The sequence below is a fragment of the Dama dama genome, chromosome 22, assembly GCF_033118175.1.
Source record: "Dama dama isolate Ldn47 chromosome 22, ASM3311817v1, whole genome shotgun sequence".
Taxonomy (NCBI): Eukaryota; Metazoa; Chordata; class Mammalia; order Artiodactyla; family Cervidae; genus Dama; species Dama dama.
In genome coordinates this window covers 47,028,773-47,051,319 of record NC_083702.1, presented here as the reverse complement: position 1 = coordinate 47,051,319, position 22,547 = coordinate 47,028,773, and the positions used below count along the sequence as shown (strand labels likewise).

Below are 22,547 nucleotides of genomic sequence, written 5' to 3'. Positions count from 1 at the left end.
TATGAGAGAACCAAGACACAGTGATAGAGACCAGTTACAGTACAAAGACTGGCCATGGGCTGTCCATGTGTTTTATACCCTCACGTCCCTGGTGCAACTAGGGTGCAACCTACCCTCAAGGAACAGGATTGATGCAAGAGACCCCTTGATGATGTTTTCCTTGAGGATTAATCTTGTGTTCCATCGGCTTCCTAAGTAGTACTGCCTACTGGCAAGGGCTCACTTAGGGACAGGCACGGCTGCACAGAACCCCGTGTGGAACTGTGGAATTTCAGGACCTAATGCACTGGAGGTCACTGTGCATATCACAGCACGTTTCTCATTAGTCATGAGTCATGCACCCAGGGATGGAGAAAAACGCTGCCAAGCCTGCTGAAGTGTAGCCAAGAAGCAGAGAGCCGGCTACAGAATGCTACCCTCTCCTCCCTGCAATCCCCTGCACATTTGGCCATGGTGGTTCTCCAATCCCGTTTGTCTTCTCACAGCCACCTCCCCTTTCTTCCCTCCACCCCTCCTAGTGTCCCAGCCGAGGTCTGAGCTTTTTACTTCCCTTCCTTAAGGTGCTCTGTGACTTCTGCTGAGGGTCCACATCATCTCGAGTCTTCATTTTGATGACTTCCTAAAGTGTAACCACCATGCTTCTCCAGGCTCCTAACAGCAGAGATCTCCCTGGCAATGAGTATGTAACCAAGCCAGAGTCCATTGGACTCTGTCCTTCAATTCTGCACTCAGGGAGGGGAGGAGACAGCCCCTGGCTGTCTCAGGAAGGGGTGTGGCGGCAGCTGTCACAGGTCCTGGAGATGGAAGAAGGACTGAGGCAGCATGATGAAGGCCAGGAAATCCTTGGTACTAGGTGAGTGCTGAGAAAACACAAGGGCATTGATACACAAAAGAAACCCAGAGTGACTTTGCCTGAAATGCTGAAAACAGATCCTCCTGGAAGCATCTACAAAGACATGTGGAAATTCCTGAAAATATGAATACGAGGAACACATGCTATTAAACTGCATTCAAAATTGCACTCCTCATAGCCAGACTGTGGAATCGAAGCATACCCACTGGGACATCTCGGGGAGCAGGGGTTTTCTATGTTTGGCACGCTATAGAAACAAGGGCATCAGAATCAACTGTAAGGTTTGTCCAAATGCATGTTCCTGGGCCATAACCCTGTTCTGATTGAACCAGAATCCCAGGCAAGGATTTCAGGAATCTGCATTTTTTTTTTAACAACCCCCCTCAGTGGTTTTTATTCCCACTAAAGACAGAGGACATGGCAATATAAATCTGGGGACTCAGAACTGGGTTCTAAGACATCTTCAGAAGATGTCTCTCATCTAAGCTATGTCCCTGCTGAGGGCTGAATGTGGGACTAGTATTCACATGCCCACAACCCTGTAGAGAACAGAGAAATAATCCTGACACAAGTAAAGCAAAGAACATGCATGTCACGTTCTCACAGCATCTCGACTTTCCCAGCTGTAAAATGTGGACGATCCCAGCTGGTTGTGCAAGACTCAAACAAGAGGAGGCAGACGTGGAGCACAATTAGCAGAGGGTCTGGCACAGCCTAAGTGCTCAAAGGTGATATACTCTTCTATGACAGTATCTATTGATCCATCTACATGGTTGCATGTAAATTTACCAACTATACAAACAGATGCAGCAAAACATGGCAAATTGCCCTCCTTTCTGTGGGCATCTGAACCTTTAACCCATCAGAGCTCAGGGATACAGCAGGCAACCTAGCCTACAGCTTACCACGCTGAGAAACAATGCTTCCTTTTGTGAACCAGAGCTTAGGAACCAGCTTAAGACTGCCTGACTCCCTCTTTAGGGAAAGAGGCATCTCCAATCCATCACCAAGTCCCATAGGCATCACAATATTTGTTCTTATTGTCCAGTTCCTCAGGGTGTCCAACTCTGCAACCCCGTGACTGTAGCATGCCTGGCTTCCCTGTCCTTCACTATCTCCTAGAGCTGGCTCAAACCTATTGAGTCAGTGATGCCATCCAACCATCTCATCCTCTGTCACCCCCTTCTCCTTTTGTCCTCAATCTTTCCCAGCATCAAGGTCTTTTCCAATGAGCCGGTACTTCGAGTCAAGTGGCCAAAGTATTGGAGCTTCAGTTTCAGCATCAGTCCTTCTAACAAATATTCAGGGTTGATTTCCTTTAGGACTGACTGTTTTGATCTTCTTGCTGTCCAAGGGATCTAAAGAGTCTTCTCCAACACCAAAGTTCAAAAGCATATCCAACGCAAATACTTCTTAGCCTCTCCACATGGGACCACCATGGTTTGGACCAGCCCCAGCGCGTGGAAGACAATGCCTCCCTCTGGGTCCCCTGACTGCAAAATCACTCCCAGCCAACATGCTCTCCACACAGCAGGCCCTTGCTCCGAGCCCATCAACGCCGGGTTGCCAGCATTCAGCAAACAAAAATACAGAATGCCCAGTTATGTCCAAACTACACAATTAACCATGGTTTATCTGCAATTCAAATTTAACTGGCCGCCCTGTATTTTATCTGGCAACTTTTATCAATGGCTTTCTGCTGCACTTGGAATCAAAACCAGTCTCCCGACTAGCATCTGCAAGCCTCACACCACTGGCATCGGCCTCACCCTCTGCTCTTGCCTCCTGCTGTCACTGTCCCCTGAGCACATCTATCTTACAGCCTCAGGACGGCTGCACCTGTCATTCCCTCCATCGATGACATTCTTCTCGCAGACCTTTGCTTGGTTCTAGCCCTGACTGCATTCAGCCGTTTACAGTAAGTATTCTACACCCGAATGAGCTCTGCTCCGAGAGTGCGTTGGTAAGTCTGATTTGTTCATGAGTAAGTCCAACAAAATTAGCCTAGATACCCAACTAATACAATCAGCTATAAAACACTGCAGTGTAATAGGGTTTATAATACTTTTCATACAAAGAACAAACACAAAAATAAAATTTTTCTATTTATACACTTCTTTTTTTTGTTTTCAATAATTTTTGCTGATATATACTCATATAAAATAATTAAATTTATATATGCATAAATGTTTTGTACTCAAACACACACTATTCACTCAACAACAAATTTTTTTGATGATCTGCTATGAAAACATTTTTAAACTTATAACACAGTACCATGCAGCCATTGAATTAAGATGCTTGCTCCTTGGAAGAAAAGCTATGACAATCCTAGACAGTGTAATAAAAACCAGAGACATCACTTTGCCAACAAAGTTCCATATAGTCAAAGCTATGGTTTCTCCAGTAGTCATGTAGGCATATGAGAGTTGGACCAGAAAGAAGGTTGAACACCAAAGAATTGACACTTTTGAACTGTGGGGCTGGAGAAGAATTGAGAGTCCCTTGAAGAGCAAGATCATCAAACCAGTCAATCCTAAAGGAAATCAACTCTGAATATTCATTGAAAGAACTGATGCTGAAGCTCCAATACTTTGGCAAAGAGTATTCCTGATGTATACTCCAATACCTGATGCAAAGAGCCAGCTCATTGGAAAAGACTGATGCTGGGAAAGATTGAGGGCAGGAGGATAAGGGGGTGACAGAAGATAAGATGGTTGGATGGCATCACCCATTCAATGGACATGAGTTTCAGCCAACTCCAGGAGACAGTGAAGGAGAGGGAAGTGTGGCGTGCTGCAATCCATGGGGTTGCAAAGGGTCAGACACGACATAGTGACTGAACAACCATCACACAGTAACATGAAAAGTACAGCAGCACAGTGCAATAGCTGGCATACAGGGGCTGGCATCAAGTGAAGTCAAGAAGAGTTACTGACTGGAGGAGGGGAGGAGGTGGGAGACGGCAGAGCTGAAGAATCCTCAGCAACAGGAGATAGAGGGAAAGCTGCGATTTCATCACACCCAACATTGATGGCACAGGTTCTGGTTCCTTGCTGGAACCAGATGCATGTCTGCATCTTTGAAATCATAACTTGAACCTTCCTATGTAGGGGATTTACTGTCATCTAAGACGGCCTCTTCAGAGACATTCTCCCTCAGGGTCTAGCTCTTTATCTTATTTTATAATATTCATTGCTAGTGGGCAGAATTTCTTATCATTGCCCTTACTGGGAAGCAAGTTTTATGAGGACAAAGACTCTCTTAGTTATGAATGTACTCCCAGAGCTAAGAAGCATGGGTGGTGCATAGTGGGTACAAAATAAATAATCATGGAGTGAAGCAATGTTGGAGAAGGCATTGCATTCCACTTCACTTATGAGACCCCCCACAGAAGCTGTGCCAGCTGGAAACACCTGGCAGGTGGGGGGATGGGCAGGTGGGGGGATGGGCAGGGGGCAGTTCAGGAGTGTACATGAACTCAGGTACAGTTCATGTTGGGAAAGTGTGGCAGGACAGGAGGGGGCTGGGAGGCAGCAAGGGGACTTGTTTGTCAGGGAGGTCTGATGCCAACTGGGATGTCTACCTAAATAGCAAAGACATCTCAATGCCAATCCCTGGCCTATTCTTCCTCAAAAAGAAGGGCTCTCACATAGAAAACAAACTTAGGGTTACCAAAGTGGAAAGGCATGGGGAGGGACAAATGAGGAGTTTGTGATTAACAGAGACACACTACTATATATAAAATAGATGATCAACAAATACCTACAATACAGCACAGGGGACTATATTCAGTATTTTGCAATAATCAACAATAGAGAAGAATTTGAAGAAAATATATACATATGTATGTAAAACTGAATCACTTTGCCCTACACTTGAAACTAACACAACATTATAAATTAACTATACCTCAATTTTTTACCAAAAAAAGGGGGGGGGGCCCTCAATCAGCTTCTCCATCTATGCATGGTAAACAATAAAACACCATGACTGCAGAGAACTTCCATATGTTCGCTTTCCCCCGAGATTCCATGCAACCACACATGGTAGTTATGATTGTTCTCATTTTGTTGTTGTTGTTCAGCAGCTAAGTTGTGTCTGACTCTTTGTGATCCCTGGACTGCAGCCCTCTAGGCTTTCCTGTCCTTCACCATCTCCTGGAGTTAGCTCAAACTCATGTCCATTGAGTTAGTGATGCCATCCAACCATCTCATCCTCTGTCACCCAGGCTCAGCAAGGTTAGTTAACATACACAAGATCACATAGAGAGGAAGTAACCAAGTCAGGATTTAAATGCAGTGAAACATAACATGTTCAACATAAGAACTTGATAGCTGGGATGCGTAGGATGAAACCGAGGCCTAACACCCTCTCTACCATAACATCCATCTATAAAGCAACTACAAGAAGAGTAGTACTTGCCTCTCAGAGACGCAACAAAGATTAAATGTGTGAGTCTTAACTGCTGAGGACAGCACCCAGAGCACAGCAAGTAGAACGTAAGTGGTCAGCATCTCTTTAAGCTCAGATGCTTGGAGTCCAAATTCTTCATATGCTGCACTGTTCTGAACATATCCTCTGGCTACCCTCCTCCTTCTCCAGACACATCACCCCTTTTCTCTGGACCTGGGTCTCAGCTAAAAGTTGACAGAAGTGGTCTTGGCTGGTCATGAAGTGCCCAAACTGATGAGCTGGGCTCTCTGGGATCTGCCTGCTTCTTCCCTCTGATTGATACCGGCACTCTACTTGGCCCCATTTCATCTTCCAAATTCTTCAGCCACCACTCACTGCCCAGCCTGAACCCCTTCCAGTCATTTCCCCCACAACACTGGTCTGAGTTTTGCAAGATTTTATGCCTTTCCTGAGCACATATCCAAATGTAAAAACACTACATTAAGCACCAGGCCCTGGTTTAGAGCCTCCAAGTCAGTAAATTAAAAGTTAGAGCTCCCACAGTAACCATCTCTCTTCCTACTGTGCTCCTATTTAGAACCGTCTGTTACTGTATGGGCTGACAAACACACTGCCTTTATATATGTGTGTGTGTGCGTGCATGTGCCTGGTTAAGTTATGAGGAAGGCAAAAATTCATTCTGTAACTTTTCTGACTTGGCAAGATGAAATTCTCAGCCACAGTCATGCGGCATGCTGACGGCCGTCAGCATGTGGTCCATGTCCTCTAACAGGAGCAAATACAGAGTGAACCCGATGACGCTCAAGGAGCCATGCTCCATCCTCAGCTCCTGCCCATCGTGCCATGAGAGGCCTCACAGATCCTGAGGCTCATGTCATGCTGTGCATCCGGGGCCCGACTTCAAACCGTGCTGGGATTTCAGGATTTGGTTTGGCAAATATCAAGGCAGAAAAAACCACTGAGATGAGACAGAGATGGAGGAAAGAAAGGAGAAAACAAACAAACAAAAACCAGGAGACAAAAAGGGAAGGGGAAATCTTTGGGGAAAAAACAAACAAAAAGGGAAGAAAGAACATATTTTGGGGAGTCCAAAAAGTAGAAGAGACCAAAGGAAAGAGGATGGAGGGCTGGACCAAGTCCCCAAGAGAAGGGATAAGTAGAAACATGAAGAGAAAAAAAAAAGGATAATTAAAATGGAGAGAAAATATGAATAAATATTTTAAACACATATAATGCACATCCTTCACAATAAACGTTAAAGAACTTTTGCCCATAGATGTTCAATAAACATCACTGCCCCAAGCACTAGATGCTTCCATGGGTGATCCTGTCATGGTGTGAAGGGTGAAGCCAGGCAGGCTGGGGCCAAATGCAGACTTCATCCTATACTAGCTCTGTGACTTTCAGCAAGGTGGCGGACCTCTCCAGGTCTCCATTTCCTCATCTACATTGAGGATAACAATTTTGCCCCACGGGCAGCCCTGAGGATTGAATGCACATATGTAGAACCAGTAAGTGTCATATAAACATCAGAGCTACCCAAGTTTACACGACTGCTCTGATCACTTCATCCTCCCAACAACCCCAGATGGAGATATCCACATCCCCAGTTAACCCTTGAAGATGCTGGTACCCCAGTTAATACACCCAATAATCAGCAGGAGATGGTACTCAAACACACTTCAGGCCACTTACAGACCACACTTACAGACCACACTTACAGACCACAGGGGAGGGGAAGAAGGGAAGGACAGACAGCATGTAAAAGAGAAAAAACAAAAACAGAGGGAGAAGCATCATTTTCTCTATAGGTGAAATGGAAGACATTGAGAAGGCAAAGAAACCAGAGAAGAGGGAAGAGAAAAAAGGGGTGCAGTGGGCAGAAAGAGCCCGACCTTAACAAAGGTAACCAAGTTGAGGGACCATCCTCATCCGGCCAACTGGGTCCCTCAACCCAGTGAGGCCAGCCCTGGGAAGGGTCGCACTGGGCTGGGCCTCCCGTAGAGCATCCTACACTCTCCTGGACTCATCCAGCACCACGAAGCCACTGCCACAGCACAGAACAGGGGCTCCCAGAGACCCTGCCTCAGGACCTCTTCAAAGCATGAGGATCCCCTCCTAGTTCCAGAAGTTGCATTAGAGCTGATGAAGCATCAGGCCCACAGCCCTCGTCTGGGGAGGACCCAGCTTGACTGTGCAGCCCTGGCAGTTGCACGCATCACCCTTTGGCTCGAGAGCAGAGTAAATATGCTGTGGACATTACCAAGAGAAAATAAATACTGAAACTCCACAAGGACTCCATGCAACGGCTTTCCAAAGTCCAGCCACGTGCTGTAAGCAGACGTGGAGTCAGCCCCGACTGCAAAATCTGAATTCAATTGACATTTTGAAGGAGGAGGGGGAGGAGAAGATGAGGTTGCTGGTCAGGAAGAACGGTTTCATACCTTTCTAAAAGATGGGAGGAAGGGGGAATTAAAAATAAATTTGTTGTCACCTTAACACTGCAAGCCACACACACGACATTGATCAGAGAGAATCCGTGTGGCTGAGTATTGGACATGGAGGTACCAGTGGACTCATTTCTCACCCATAAATATTGACTGTGCTATAAGAAAGCCTGCGAGTCCAAGACTGGATCATGGACCTTCATAGGCCATGAGTGGGCAAGTCAGCAAGCAAAATCCATGCCTCTTGGCTCACATCCACCCATCGCCTAGACACACTCAGACACAAAAACTGGCCAAGCCCCCCAGTCACGTCTCCTAAGCTTCCCAGTGGGTCCTGACCCACTCCTAAGAAGCCTGGACAAAGGCCATGACTCCTCTCAACAGTAAGCCTGGCCCAACTCTCTGGGCCAGCCCCTTGATCGTTCTGGTATGGACACAATGGGAGGCCTTTAAGGAACCAGGGAGAGAGAGGGTCTGCTCATCTCCAGGTAGCACCAAGAATTCCAGGGGAGCAGGCTTCTTCCCTCCTCTGCACCCACATCCCTTCTTGTGTCTGAGTCTCTGTCACACACCTTTAAAGGCAAGCATCTCCCTTACTCCAGTAATTGATTCCTTTAAGTAAAATGTCCTGAGTCACAAAGCTAACAGGGAACCAATTTCCCATAATTTTCAATGGGAAAAGTTCTAATTAAAATTATAAATTTAGATTGTAATTGAAACTTAACAATGCGTTCCATGTGAAGCCAGCTCTCCCCTCCCAATTTCCTAAAATGAAATAAAGACATCGTAAACATAAAACACCTGTACAGAAGCGACAGATTCTCCTGTGAGGATGTAAAATGTTTACAACACCGCTTCCTGATGGGAGCAGTCTCCGCGCCGCTGTCAACCTGCAGTTGTGCGTGAGGCTGCCTGGCCGTTTTCAGCGCCGGCAGCACGCACTTCCCCGGCTTGCTCAGGCTTGGAGGCGTCTCAGGGTGTCTATTAGGATGTGCATGCGTGCTGTTGTGGTCTGACTCTTGGCGACCCCCTGGACTGTAGCCCACCAGGCTCCTCTGACCAGGGAATTTCCAGGCAAGAATACTGGAGAGTGCTGCCATTTCCTTCTCCAGGGGATCTTCCCAACCCAAGGATCAAATTCACATCTCCTGCGTTGGCAGGCAGATTCTTTACCACTGAGCAACCAGGGATGCTCCAGAGTGTCTGTAGACAATTCCGGTTTTCTACCAACTGTATCTGGTCTAGGACTTAATACTTATTTATTGTATTTTTTATTTAAAGTATATTGATTTTTGCAAATAAAAATTATCTCTATATAAATATCATCCCCAAAATATACTACTAAAATATGTACTTTCCATTGTAAAGCAACTATTTAATGCAATAAATACTAAAAAAAAAAAAACAAAGGAAGTGTAGACACGTATTTTCATATCTAGTCACCAGGCTCATTTCTCATGTCAGCTTTTTATAAAATTCCCTGCAGTTTAATCACCCAAATTAAAGGGTTAGAAAAGCATTCATTAAAAAGTTTTCCACAAAACAAAACAAAAAAAGATACGTACTTTCTACAAAGTATTAAAAAAAAAAAGAAGGGGAGCAGTAATATTATCTGCAGTCCACAAAAGATAGAAGAACCCAAATATTCATCCAAAGATGAATGGATAAACAAAATGCAGTACATACATACAAGGGAGTATCACTCAGCCTTGAAAAGAAAGGAAATTCTGATACGTGCTACAATGTGGAAGAACCTTAATGATATTCTTCCAAGTAAAGCCAGACTTGAAAGGGCAAATAATGCACGGATTTCACATGTGTGAGGAACTTAGAAGAGGCAAACTGATGGAAACAAAATAGAACTGAGGTTACCAGGGGCCGGGGGAGGGGAAATGAGAAACTGCTGTGATGAAACAGTTTTGGAAATGAAAGCTGGTGATGGTCACACAACACTATGAATATACTTAATGCCAGGGAAGGGCACACTTAGTGACTTAATGATTGAACTGGTAAATGTTATGTTATGTGCGTGCGTGCGTGTGTGTATGTTTTGTTTTTGCAACTCCAAGAGGCATGTGGGAGCTTAGTTCCCCAACCGGGGATGTAACTCATGCCCCCTGTAGTGGAAGCATGGAGTTTTAACCATTAGACTGCCAGGGAAGTCCCTATGTTTTATTTTATGACAATTAAATAAGAGGCATTCTACTTGGAAGACCTCAGCCCAGAAGCATGCTGTAGGTTGTATGTCATCAATATCTGGATCTAGTGAATTTGGAATGAAGTTTTCTTGGTGACAAAGCAGCCTGTTAAATGGCATATGGGCTACTGGAAAAGAGGGCTCATTGGTGAGACAAGGTTTTCAAGAAATGTGGACTGGATAAAATATTTTAGAGGTTCTCTCCTCCTTTTCATAAGCAGACTGAACGTCTAGAGAGACTACAGTCAGTAGCCTTAGTGATGTCATCCCAGGGGTGATTGCTAAGCAGTCTTGTTTTCAGACTCTATTGGAAAGACTTATTTCTGTTTGCCTGATGTGAGCTATTAATAATAATATGAGAGTTATGGACCCTATAATAACGCCATGCCTGCCTCTCGTTAGCCTGTCTATGAGCCGCTGGCCAGAGCATCTGAAATTATATAAGGCAGGGAGGTTGCTAGAATCATCTCAGCACTCTTGACTAATGAATATAATGAGGGTGTAGCGGGATGCTAACCCTCTTTCACCTCAAACTTTTTGGCCGCTGCTGTTGCCTAACAAAATCATTCAAGATTTTTGCATGACCAAATTGATTTAGGTAAATTCATACAAAAAAAAAAGAAAGAAATAGGGGGACTTCCCTGGTGGTCCAGTGGCTAAGACTCCATGCTCAAAAAGCAGGGGGCCTGGGCTGGATCCCTGGTAAGGGAACTAGATCCCACATGCTACAACTAAGATTTGGAATGCCAAAACAAAGATAGAAGATACTGTGTGCTGTAACAAAGACCCAGAGCAGCCAAATAAATATTAATTTATTTGGTCTCTTCCAACTATAAAGTTAGTTGCTCAGTTGTGTCCAACTCTTTGTGACCACATGGAGGGTAGCCTACCAGGCTCCTCTGTCCATGGGATTCTCCAGTCAAGAATATGGAGTTGGTAGCCATACTTTTCTCCAGGAGACCTTTCCAACTCAGGTTCAATCCCTGGGCTCACATTGCAGGGTCCCAGCCTTGCAGGCAGATTCTTTACCATCTGAGTTATTAACCTCATCTCTAAAATAGCTGGTTGTAGTCTTTGCATGACTGGCCCTGACTCTGGGGTGCAGAGACTGGGATGGGGGGAAAAAAAGAAATAAGAGTAAGAGAAGTAGTTAGCTTCTTACTGGGTATCATCTGTGGATAGATGCTCTATCCAGACTTGATCTTCAATTTCAGCTATTTTAGTTACCTACATTTTTGAGAGGGAAAAAAACTCCATCCAGTTCAGCAAAAGTCACTCCGTCCCATAAAGATACCACCCTTACGGCAGAAAGTGAAGAGGAACCAAAGAGCCTCTTGATGAAAGTGAAAGAGGAGAGTGAAAAAGCTGGTTTGAAACTCAACATTCAAAAAACTAAGATTATGGCATCCGGTCCCATCACTTCCTGGTAAATAGATGGGGAAACAACACAAACAGTGACAGACTTTATTTTCTTGAGCTCCAAAATCACTGCAGATGGTGACTACAGCCATGAAATTAAAAGATGCTTGCTCCTTGGAAGAAAAGCCATGACCAACCTAGATAGCATATTAAAAATCAGAGATATTACTTTGCCAACAAAGGTCCACCTAGTCAAAGGTATGGTTTTTCCAGTAGTCATGTATGGATGTGAGAGTTGGACTATAAAGAAAGCTGAGCGCCAAAGAATTGATGCTTTTGAACTGTGGTGTTGGAGAAGACTCTTGAGAGTCCCTTGGACTGCAAGGAGATCAAACCAGTCAATCCTAAAAGAAATCAATTCTGAATATTCACTGGAAGGACTGATGCTGAAGTTTAAACTCCAATACTTTGGCCACCTGATGCAAAGAGCCAAATCATTAGAAAAGTCTCTGATGTTGGGAAAGACTGAAGGAAGGAGGATAAGGAGATGACAGAGGATAAGATGGTCAGATGGCATCGCCAACCTAACGGACTAGAGTTTGAACAAGCTCTGGGAGATGATGAAGGACAGGGAAGCCTGGCATGCTCCCGGCCACGGGGTCACAAAGAGTTGGACATGACTGAGAGACTGAACAACAACTATCCAGTTCAGCAAAAATCACTTTGTCCCATAAAGTAGTGTCAGAGAACTGGGGTGACCTTAACAACCAACTGCTACCTGAGGCAGGAGAGGAAGGAACCAGTCATTCTGTGATTTTTTTTTTTTTAAGATTTTTTTCCCCTAACATTTTCTTATGAAAGTTTTCAAACATACAGTAAAGTTAAAAGAATTTTACAGTGGACATGAAAATCCCCACATGTATATTCTACCATTATTAACATCTTATCATACTTTCTATACCATACCTACCCATTCTTCTCACCATCCATCAACAGTTTTAAAATGCATTTCAAAACAGTACGTTAGTCATCAGCTCATTATTCTCTAGCCATTTTGGTATGTATTGCATTAACTAGGGTTTGATAAAATTACATAGAACGAAATGCACAGGCCAACCACTGAGTGAGTTTCGACAAATGTCTATACCTATATAACCCAAACCACTTTTAAGATACAGACCATATTGGGGTAATGATGTAATTTTCTCAACCCACTTCCCACTTAATCTCTGCCTACACTCCCCATATGCAACCATTTTTAAATTTATTTCCATTATAAATTGGATTGTCCCATCCCAGAACTTCATTCATTAGGATTCAAAGTACATAATCTTTTGGGTATGCCTTTTTCAGAGTGTAACATTTGTGTGATATACCCACGTCGTTGCATTTATCCACTGTCTCTCTGTACTGCTCAATGAATGATACACCATTGTATTAATAAATCACTACCACTCCCTTATTGACGAGCACCTGGTCTGTCTGCAGTTCTGGCAATGATTACAATTCAAACTGAAGAGTCAGAAGGCAGGTGTCTGTTTAGTTTTACAAGAAACTGCCAGTTTTCAAAATAGATGATCCATTTTATACTCCTACCAGTAAAGTATAGGAATTGTGCCACATCCTTACCAATATTTGACGTCAATCTTCTTAATTTTAGCCATTCCAGTGGGTTTGTGGAAGTATCTCATCATAGTTTCTCCTGCCTTTTTGTGGGGTCCTCAAACTTTTTCTTTTAATAGAATTCCATTGATTTGCTTATGGTGTTTCTCAATATATCTCTTCATATGGTTTTTTGAGTGGTTGCCCTGAATATTGCATTATACCCGCAAAACTTAGCAACACCTACTGAGGCAGACATTTACCAGTTTGAGCCAAGTGCAGAAACCTTACCTGTCTTCGCATTCCTTTATTCTCTCCCATTTACAATGGAACTGTTTTACTATTTCCCTGACATACACTGAAAGCCACATCAGACACTTTCCAAATGCCTTTATATCTTGGACACCTACTGTGAAACTAAGGTTCCAACAAGCAGACACACCTGTGTGAGATTAGATGCAAAAATGAACATCAGGAGGTAGGGCAGCTCTTTTGCTGCCTTGAGTCTTTCCTGGCAAGGAAGAGATGTTTGGTTTTTTCAGAGCCATCTGTAGTTAGATCCCCAAGTCCAGTCCTGAACTTCACGAGAGCCAAAAAAACACTGCCTGACCTGCCCTTGCAGGTGTCTGCAGACCAGGTGCTCCTTATGGGAAGAGCAGTCCCAGGGGCTTCTTAACAACAATTTCCCTGGTGGTCTGCTTCTGGGTGGTTCCCAGAACTGCTCCTCGCAGCTCAGCTGAAGTGTGTCTCCAGCCTCTCCTAGAATTCTGCAAGGCACCTAATAACGGCAGTAAATCCTTTTCTGCTTAAACTCATGCATTCTCTAGTCCGTAACTGAACTCTGATAGACAGAGTCCCATGACTAATTACTGGCAGAGCAGGGATCAAAACCTGATCTCTGTTCTTTCTTCCACTGTGCGCTGCTGGAGTCTCTCTCTTGACAACGTTCTTCAAAGGAGCAAGAGTTGAAAGTCCCATGCTCTATTTTGAGAACATGCACTGGGAATGAAATGTTTGTATCACTATGTCATTCATTTCCTTTGCCCACTTTCCCACACCCGCCCTCATCACTCCCTGGGTTGGACCTAGACACTGTGGGTACTTCCCAGACAGCAAAATGGTGATAGCCACGGGACATTTTTCTGCTGTGCCTCACTACTGGATCTGAATTAATCAAGACATTTGTTTCTTCGAAGATTAAACTCACTCTAGTAAACAGAGAAGGATTTAATCTAAAGTGGTTTCCCATACTCACCTGCATGTGGACAAACGCTGAACTTGGAACTCAAAGATCTGAAAATTACAGTCCAGCTACATCCCAACTTGGGTTACTGATCAAGCCTTTTTTTTCCTGAGCTTCCGCTGCTCCAGCCCCTTTGGCTGCCTTGCCTCTGTGCCCAGGTCCTGACACACTGCCTCTTATGGAATGACGAGGGTCTTACATATGCTAATGAGTTGACTGGTGGCTGGGTACCCATAGATAGCTTGAGGACTGGGTGTGGTCACCAAAAAGACGAAGGTAAGATTAGAGAGTTGCAACTTTCAGCCCCACCAGGCCCCCAATGTCCAGGAGGAGTAGAGGAGCTAGAGGCTGAGTTCAGCACCAAGGGCCAATGATTTCATCAGTCATTCCTGCACAATGAACCTCTATTATTGCATTGTATTGTTCAGTCACTCAGTTGTCTATAACCCCCCTAAAGGACAGGGTTCAACACAGCTTCTGGGTTGACGGAGAAGGTCCTAAGAGAAGGATGCCTAGAGAGCATGTGAGAGTATGCAACCCCTGCCCCCACCATACCATGGTCCTAAGTTGTATCCGTGAACAGTAAACTAGAATAGTAAGTAGAGCACTTTCCTGAGGTCCAGGGGAGGGACGTGTAGAAACCCCCTGAATTTATACCCAGTTGGTCAGAAGGACAGGCGCCAACCTGAGACAGGTACTGAGGTGGGAACAGTCTTATGGAAGGAGGCCCTTCACCAGTAGTGCCAGAACACAGCTGGAGCGCAGAGAGTCGGAAAACGGGTGTGGGAAGTAACCCCCAAGTATGTGGTGTCAGAAGTGTAGATAAAAATTGTGTTGACTTGCTGTTCCTCCAATAAGACAAGCATATTCCTGCCACGGGACCTTTGCACCTGCAATTTCCTCTGGCTGGAACCTGCATCCTTCTTATCTGTATAGCATGTACTTCACTTCCCTCTAGTGTTTACTCAAAAAGCCTTCCCTAATAAGTGGCATGACTTCCCCGATGGCTCAGCAGGTCGAGAATCTGCCTGCAATGCAGGAGATAGGAGATGTGGCTTCCATCTCTGGGTCACGAAGATCCCCTGGAGGAGTAAATGGCAACCCACCCCAGTATTCTTGCCTGGGAAATCCCATGGACAGAGGAGACTGGTGGGCTACAGTACAAAGGGTCACAAAGACTTGGACACAACTGAGCATAATTAAATGAAAAAATGAATACCTAGCATATCCTGACTTACTGTTCTTACAGCACACATGTGATTCAGTCTTATGACCAGTCATCCTTCGGGATATATGGGGGACTGGTTCCAGGACTCCCCCCGCACCATACCAGGAATACCAAAATGCTCAAATTCCTTATATAAAATGGTGTAGCATTTGCATATAATCTATACACATCCTTCTCTATACTTAAAATCACTTCTACATTCCTTATTATAGCTAATACAATGTAACTGCTAATTAAATAGTTACTGGCCTTTGGCAAATCCAAGTTCTAGCTTTTTAGAATTTTCTGGAATTTTCTTCCCAGAATGTCTTTGATCCAAGGTTGGTTGAATCCAGAGATGTGAAATGCACAGTAACAGATGGCCAGATGTACCTATTTTCCATGTCAGTATTCCCAGTGCATACGTGTAACTCTATGGCTGATTCATATCAATGTATGACAAAACCCACTGAAATGTTGTGAAGTAATTAGCCTCCAACTAATAAATAAAATAAAATAAAATAGGTATTGAAAATTAAAAAAAAAATTAATGGTACCACAATTCAATAAAATTCTTCTTAAACTCAAAAAAATAAATAAAAATAAACTTAAGAATTTCAAAATAAAAAAAAAAAAAAAAGAAAGATGACTGGCACATAGTAGGAGCTCAATAAATGTGAGGAATGAACTCAAGCTGCCTGTCTGCATGTTTAAAGGGGACCCAAGGGTCTCACCTTTAAACCTGAGGTCACAACGCTGACTTTTAACAACCATCATAAATACTGAGATGGGTTATATGAAAAGCCATAACAGTGAAACACATGTGGTAGATAGTTTTGAAAATTTACTGATTCTAGGACAATCTGATTTTAACATTTGAAAACCCCTCTGAAATCAAGAGCCAACAGCAATAACCAGAGACCACACAGCAGTGATGACACAGCTGCATAGCTCGCACATTCAGAAATAGGTGGACAACAGCTGTCGGGGCCCCAGAACATCCGGCAGTTGATGGGGGAAGGGGGTCTTTCTTGTAACCCTTTGTGGGAAGGGGCAGGTGGAGGGTCAGATGTGTTTGCAACATTCCCAAAAAAGGAGCCAAGAGTAGGCTTGCTCCACTACAAAGTGGGCATAAGGGCCTTCTTCGTGGGATTCTTATAAGAAACCTGATACAATAATGCGGAGGACAGTACAATGGAGAAAGCGCAGATGGCAGCGACACCAAGTAGGGGAGGAATTCCAATGAGTGAGGCTCAATGTGGGGAAGCTTTAAGAATACGTGAACCAACATGTTTGCCCATATTTTCCTTCATACGTAGGCAGAGCAGTAAAATATGATAAAAACCCATCTAATTAGGTCTAAAAGGGCTTTTTCAATAAATATAAAAGATTCAAAGGGATGAGAAAGCATTGTGTCACAGCTTAATTAAAAGCCTTTTAAGATTTCTTGGCTTTAAATAAAATGATGGTGCATCTCACAATTGGCAGTGTCTGAGATTAGGTGATATAGGAAATTTGTTTGAGAAAAAAAATTGGCAACAAAATTCTAACGCACTCTTGACCCCAAGTATTTCTCTCCTGGTTTATCCATTGACTTAATTTTCCTGTATTTAATCCCTGTGTCTATTTTCAGGCCTAATTTATACTGTGCATTTCCCCGGGGAGAAGAAGCAAATCTGAGTGTTTCTCAAGGATAATGATCTCTTGAAGGGTTGTCCTAGGGCTAGCAGGATCAGTGACATCTGGCAATTTTGTAGAAATGCACACCCTCACGTCATCCCATGCGTGTGTGCTAAGTCGCTTCAGTAATGTATGACTCTATGACCCCATGGACTGTAGTCCACCAGGCTCCCCTGTGCATGGGCTTTCTCCAGGCAAGAATACTAGACTGGGTTGCCACGCTCTCCTCCAGGGGATCTTCCTGGCCCAGGGATTGAACCCAGGTCTCCCGTGTCTCCTGCATTGGCAGGTGGGTTCGTCACCACTAGCGCCACCTGGGAAGCCCCAGGCCCTCCCAAGTCCCCCAAAATCAGAAATTGTGGGGAGGGGAGTTATTATAAACAGCTTTTCAGTTGATTTTGACGCACTCTAGAGTTTAAGAGGCCCTATTTCAGGAAAATCACCAAGTGCCATATACCAGCAGCTTGATCACTCAAGTTTAACTACTCAATGAAGTTTAATTAAAACATTCTCTGAATGCATCCTATGCCAGGCACCCTGTGAAGGTGTGCAATTCAGAAGACCAAGTGGTCAGGAAGACCACTCAGAGGCAGCTTGCCTGCTGAGATGTGTGCCCATCTGCGCCTTCTCCCTGCTTCTTCTTGGCTGCTGGTCTGAAAAGACACTGATGCCCATGAGCCACACTGGACACTGAGATGTCTCGGCTCAGAGCTGAGGATGGCAAAACTGCAAGATGGCATTCTGGGATCTGATGACACTATGAGGCTACCATGCCACCCGACACTGCCAACACCCTGACTTCTTGGATGGGAGAGAGAAATCAGCTTCCCTCTGGTGAAACTGCAGTTACAGGGGACCTGCTGTTGTATGCTACGGAGCCCAATTGTCACTGGTGTACCACTCTCTTTCCATCGCCCTCTTTTTGGTCTGCAAAACTCCAGGTTCTTCTTGCTGAATACCTCAGCTCCCACTTCCCATCTTCCCATCTTCCCCCCCATCCACAGTTGTTCTTCCTGAGAACATTCATAGACCCACCCAACATTCTAGGCTGACAACAAAATGAGGGCATCGTTTCCAAGTGTCTTCACCCACACACCCTGCAGCATCCCCCCACACTTCTCTGCTCAAAGTACGGCCCAGGGAGCAACCTCAACAGCATCACCTGGGAGTTCGTCGGAAAAACAGACTCTCAGGCTTACCCCAGCCTTATGAATCAGAGCCTAAATTTTGACAAAATCCTAGGAAATGTGTCTATTTCCATCACAGCTTGAGAGACATTAATGTCACCATCATCTTCACTTACAGTTGCTCATCTCAGACCACAGACTGGGAGATGCAGGCTCTGGCTACACCCTCTCCCCTCCCCTGGGTCTCTCAATCTTTGTCAATCTTTGCTACAACTCTAAACGCCACCTACACCACCCTGAATTGCTACTCACTCTTCCGTAGACAAAATCATTATATGCCCTTCTTCTTCTTCTTTTTTTTTTTTTCCTAACTCCCTCTGCCTGGGATGCCCTCTGAAGCATCTGCATACCCATGGATCCCCCCATTCACCTTTCAATGTGCTCTCAGTTCAGATGCCACCTCCATGAGGATTTTGGGGAGAGAGACCGAGTCTTCCACGTCACCGAGGTGGTACAGCAGTGGGCTCTGGAGCCCACACCACCTCCTAGAGTGTGACTTAAAACATTGGAGGCATTTCTCTCTGTAAGACTCAGACAACAATGGGACTCTCTGTACCACGGGGCAGTTCTACGAATTCAAAGAGCTGATGGAACCAAAGCATCTGGAACAGTGTTTGATACCTAGCCAGTATCAGTGTTGGTTGCTCAGTCATGTCCGACCCTTTGCGACCCTGTGGACTGTAGCCCACCAGGCTCCTCTGTCCATGGAATTCTCCAGGCATGAAGACTGCAGTGGGGTGCCATTCCCTCTTCCAGGGGATCTTCCTGACCCAGGAATCAAACCGGGATCTCCTGCATTGCAGGCAGATTCTTTACCATAATAACCACTTAATAAATGCTAGACATTAATCCTGGACACCAAGCCCTAGCATGGGAGCAGACACACAGTGGGTTCTCAATAAACACTCACTGAATCGAACTTGCAATTTCTTCACTGATGTCTGTGCCTTAATTTTTCCTGGGCTCATAAGTCTATCACACCAGCTCTTCTCCACAGCTGAGAAAAAAGCCCAAATCCACCCCTCACAGGGACATTATTTAGATGAAAGAACATTTTCTGCAGCCATCCAGTCCTCAGAGCCTCGCCAAGAAATAGAAAAGCAAAGCAATATAAATGTTAATAGAAATTGTCTCTCTGCTCTAACTTAGGCTGCTCTCCCGCAGCCCAACAAAGAGGGAATCATGGCAGAAGGGACAGGAAAACATGGGACTTGGACATACTGAAGCCCAAAGGACTTTAGGTCCTGGGAGGAAATGCAGTTCCAGGCCAACAAGGAAGAGAAATCAGGACAAGGGGCTTCTCCTTGGGAATGTCTTCAAGATGGGAGTCGTGCTCCTACCCTGGTCCCCTGAACACCCATCAACCAGTGCCTAAGAAGGGCAGCCCTGAGTCTACATGGCAGGAATGAGAAAGCGATTACAATGCAGTCCCTGTCGGCAAGGGCGACTGAGACAGACAAACAACTATAGGGGAGTGTGAGATAATGCTGCTGAGGGAACAGGCGCAAGATGTTAGGTAAGCAAGGACAGGCGCATCACCCGGCCAATGAGACAGAAGAGGAAAGAGGTTCAAGACAGTCTTCTTACAAGGAAGACCCTGAGGCTGGGTTCTGAAGGGTGGATAGGAGTTAGCCTGGCAAAGAAGGCAGGAAAATGCATTCGAGGCAGCAAAAAGATGAGGCACAAAGACTGGGGACCCATTATGGAAGGCTGAGTAACAGTCCCCAAAGATGCCCAAGAGCTAATGCCTGGAAGTTGTGGATGTTAATTACATGGCAAAAGAGACTTTGTAGGTATGATTAAGATTATGACATGCAATTATCCTGCAATATCTGGCTGGATCTCATATAGTCACAAAATCCTTGTACAGAGAGGCAGAAAGAGTCAGCATCAGAGAAAACATCACTGTACTAACAGAAGCAGGGACTGAAGAAATGCATGTCACAGATGAAGGATGGGGCCACAAGCCAAGAAATGCAGGCAATCACATGAAGCTAAGAAAGAGCAAGGCAAAGGATTCTCCCCCCAGAGCTTTTGGAAGAAACCAGCCCTATAGACACCTTGACATTACCCAGGAAAGGCTGATCCTGGACTTCAAATCTCTAGAAGTATAAAAGAATAAATTTGTATTATTTTAAGTTGTTAAGTGTGTGGTCATTTGTTAGAGAAGCAAGAAATTAATATACACACATTGTTTAAGGTGCATCCTCACTAATGTTAAAGAAGCATGTCAGAAAGATGAAACCAGCTGAGGACACAAGCCATGGGCCAAAGCACGAAAGGCTTTGTGTACCGGGCTGAATCATCTTCCACGTGGAGCAGCTGCTAACAGATATTAAGGAGGGGGATGAGAGAATAAGACTGCTAAAGCTCTGAATCCTCAAACTTGGAGACCTTAAATCTTAGGAATTACCACATGTCTAATTCCCCACTTTATTGACTCGCATTTTTCTCATGGGCTGTAATGAATTTAGGAAAAGAAAGAATAACCAGCTGGTGGGTGTAACTATTTCCAATCCCCTCATTCCATTCAAATGTTTCTGAAGACGCATGCAGGGCTATATTTGCAGAGCTGCAATCAAGGATGAGCGTGCATGAGCAGGCAGCTGGACTGCACTGGAATTGGGAGTTCCCCCCTAAATTTTGGCCAGATGATTACTATCTGTCTTAAAAGGCCATGAGGACTTTCCTGGTGGTCCAGTGGTTAAGAATCCACCTACCAATGCAGGGGATGCAGATTTGATCCCTGGTCTTGGAAGACCCCACATGCTGCAGAGCAACTAAGCCCGTGCATCACAACTACTGAGCCCAAGCACCCTAGAGCCCATACTCTGCAGCAAGAGAAGAACTTGAGAATGAGAAGCAATGAGAAGCCCAGGTACTGCAAGGAAGAAGAGTAGCCGCCTCTTGCCGCAACTAGAGAAAGTCCATGCCAAGCAACAAAGACTCAATGCAGCCAAAAATAAATGAGTTAATAAATTAAAAAAATTAAAAAATAAAAAGGCCACACACTCAAATAATCAACAGCCCCCTCCCCTAGGAAGGGGGAAGGAACCTACACATGGAGCGCTGACTCAGGGCCACAAGCGTGTGAACGGCACCTCGGTGGATTCTGAGGATGGGCGATTGTCACCCTTCTGGGCACATGCTAGGTGCCGGGGGCTCTGCGAGTCTCGTGTGATCGAGCTCCATTCCCCGAGCACAAAGCCTGCCAGAGAAACCAGGCATGGGAGACTCTCCCTCCATCCTGTGCCCCACGAGCCCCTGCCCAGGGTCTGCAGTGCAGCACCACCAGGCCCCCTGCCCCCCAGATCCTGTCTGTGCATCACACCCTCACCTCGCACCCTCCTCTGCCAGCCACGCCCTTGGCCAAATGCCACTGGCTGCCAAAGGCATTGCCAAGGTGGCATCCAAGCAGCCCTGGATCTGAACAAGCTGGCTTTACTTTGGCACCACCACCCAATCCCTGAGGCCATGGCACAGGCCCAGTTCCAAGGCAGTGCCCTGGCTGTGGCCAAAGCAGGGGACCCACAGGGAGCGGCGCTCAACTAACTGAAGAGCCTATTTCAAATATCACTAGCCCTCTCGGACCTCAGTTAAAATAGTAAGTCACTGCCTTCAGAGCAGCGCTTGGCTCCTTCCCAAATGGGACACCCCACAATGTACACCATGTACGCTTCCCAGACACTGACATTCCCCACAGCCCCAGAGGGCTCCATGGTATTAAAACACCCAAGATGCCTGACACCTTTGAGCACACGTGGAGTCTCCTATTTGACCCGCTGTAAACAAAACCCACCTGCCAATGCAGGAGACATAAGAGATGTGGGTTGGATCCCTGGGTTGGGAAGATCCCCTGGAGGAGGATATGGCAACCCACTCCAGTATTCTGGCCTGGAGAATCCCATGGACAGAAGAGTCTGGCAGGCTTTAGTCACGCGGTTGCAAAGAGCTGGACACAACTGAAAGGACTTAGTGCATGCATGCAAAGAGCACTGCTACAAAGCTCTATGCTACCCAGCTCCACCCTTCCTTCAAGAATCCATATGTGGAGACAGTACATTCCTAAAAAGAGAATCACTGAGTTAAAGGGTAAGGGCAATTTATAGTTCTTGGGATGAACTGGCAGTTTACTGTCCAGAAAGAACGATGCAGATGCGACCAGCAATGCAGACTGGACAGCCGCTGATGGAGCCCTGGCTTTGTCACAGAACTGGGCTAAGCACCTCTCTTCTGTCCTCCTTTCAGCGGCCCACAAAGGTCAGTCATTGTTGTTTAGTCACCAAGTCGTGTTCTCATTCTTTTGTGACTCCATGGAGTACAGCCTGCCAGGCCCCTCTGTCCGTGGGATTCTCC

The 22,547-nt window shown here is 45.3% G+C and overlaps 1 protein-coding gene across 5 annotated transcripts in view; it reads right to left on the bottom strand.

The window, feature by feature from the left end:
- Positions 1–22,547, bottom strand: part of LARGE1 (LARGE xylosyl- and glucuronyltransferase 1) — a 602,335-nt gene that overhangs the window by 371,315 nt on the left and 208,473 nt on the right. The gene's annotated exons all lie outside the window — the stretch shown is intronic.